The sequence below is a fragment of the Henckelia pumila genome, chromosome 2 (assembly GCF_033568475.1).
Source record: "Henckelia pumila isolate YLH828 chromosome 2, ASM3356847v2, whole genome shotgun sequence".
In the NCBI taxonomy this organism is placed as follows: Eukaryota; Viridiplantae; Streptophyta; class Magnoliopsida; order Lamiales; family Gesneriaceae; genus Henckelia; species Henckelia pumila.
This window is the reverse complement of record NC_133121.1, coordinates 41,313,412-41,315,154: the sequence shown is the minus strand read 5'-3', so window position 1 is coordinate 41,315,154 and position 1,743 is coordinate 41,313,412.

The following is a 1,743-nucleotide window of genomic DNA, read 5'->3' as shown; positions in this document are numbered from 1 at the left end:
TATTATTGGGGGGGCCCGTCCGTCGGAAAGCTGTACATTGGATCGACAAATGTTGTAAGTTGGGTGGAACTCCCATGGGATCGGCTCATATTATTGGGGGATCCACATGGCGACCGTCCATCACAACTTAATATTGATGGGTCATCTTGACATGTCACTTTAAACGGCGTCATATTATTGGGCCCTTATTGGACATGAGGTAAACACATGGGGGTTGCTTTGGAAGCAATTGGGCTCTACCTTTTGAGAATTATGGTTGGCTGATATTATTCGGGACCATAAGTTTGTCAATTGGACTCCATGTTCTCACTAAGGAAAAAGTTTCCCGTTTTCACTAGAGGGTGGTGAAATCGTTAAAATAGTGGGAGTGAGATTCATAAAATAAAATTCGCCAATTTTATGTCTTAGTAAATTATTTAAACAATCATCGATAATTGTCTGTTTTATCTCAGTAATCCACATGTTTCTGTTCTCCAATAAAACAAACTTATTGACGCAAACAATACAGAATGATTCCATAAGTTAAGATTGTCCTAAGTTCGGAAAAAGATTTTCTAAGTGTTAGAAAAGGCTTCTCCGAAAACAGCCCCGGCTGATGTAACTGCCGAAAGGTTGGCCGAATTAGAGAAATGGTTGGACCATGATCTCAAGGCCAAATGTTACATGCAAAATTGGACAAGTCTAAACAAGTTTGCCATCACTGCAAGAAACCCGGTAATTGGAAACGTAACTGCAAGGAATACCCCAAGCAGTTGCGAACTGCAAAGGGTATGTTTTACATTGAAATAAATGTTTTTCTTAATACTACTTCTTGGGTATTGGATACCAGATGTAGATCTCATATTTGCAATGAGTTGCAAATGATAACAAGAAGTAATAGGATAAGGATGGGTGAGACCCAGTCAAGGCTCGGGAATGGTTCCAGAGTTAAATCCATAGCTATGGGAATTATTTATTTTTTGCAGAACGGTTTTAAGTTACTTTCGATAGATGTTTTATTTGTTCCAGATTTAATTAAAACATTATTTCTGTTTCTATGCTAGATAGAAATGGTTATTCTTGCAATTTTGTGAATGAGATTTGCAATATTTACAAGAATGAATGTTTAATTGGAAATGGACAATTTGAAAACGATCTATACAACTTAAAACTAAAAGAAGTTCCAATGAATTATGTTGATAAACCGGCTACAACAAACAAAAGGAAAAACGATAGTCAAAACCCGGCAAACCTATGGCACGCTAGGCTAGGTCATATTTCCTCAAGGAGGATGAACAAGCTAGTGGGAGAGGGCATGTTTGATATGTCTGATATTAATTCTCTACCTACTTGTGAATCCTGCCTAAAAGGAAAAATGACTAAATCTCCTTTTAAGGGGAAACCTGAGCGTAGTCAGAATCTGTTGGATTTGATCCATACAGATGTTTGTGGTCCATTTAGAGTAGGGACTCAACATGGCCACACCTACTTCATTACCTTTACTGATGATTATTCAAGGTATGGGTATTTATATTTAATGAAATATAAGTCTGAAGCATTTGAAAAGTTCAAAGAATTCAAGGCTGAAGTAGAAAACAAGCTAGGTAAAAGTATTAAAGCACTTCGATCGGATCGAGGTGGAGAATACTTGAGTACCGAGTTTTTGGACTATCTGAAAGAGAATGGGATTCTCTCTCAGTGGACTCCTCCTATGACACCACAGCTTAATGGTGTATCGGAGCGTCGTAATCGAACTTTGTTGGA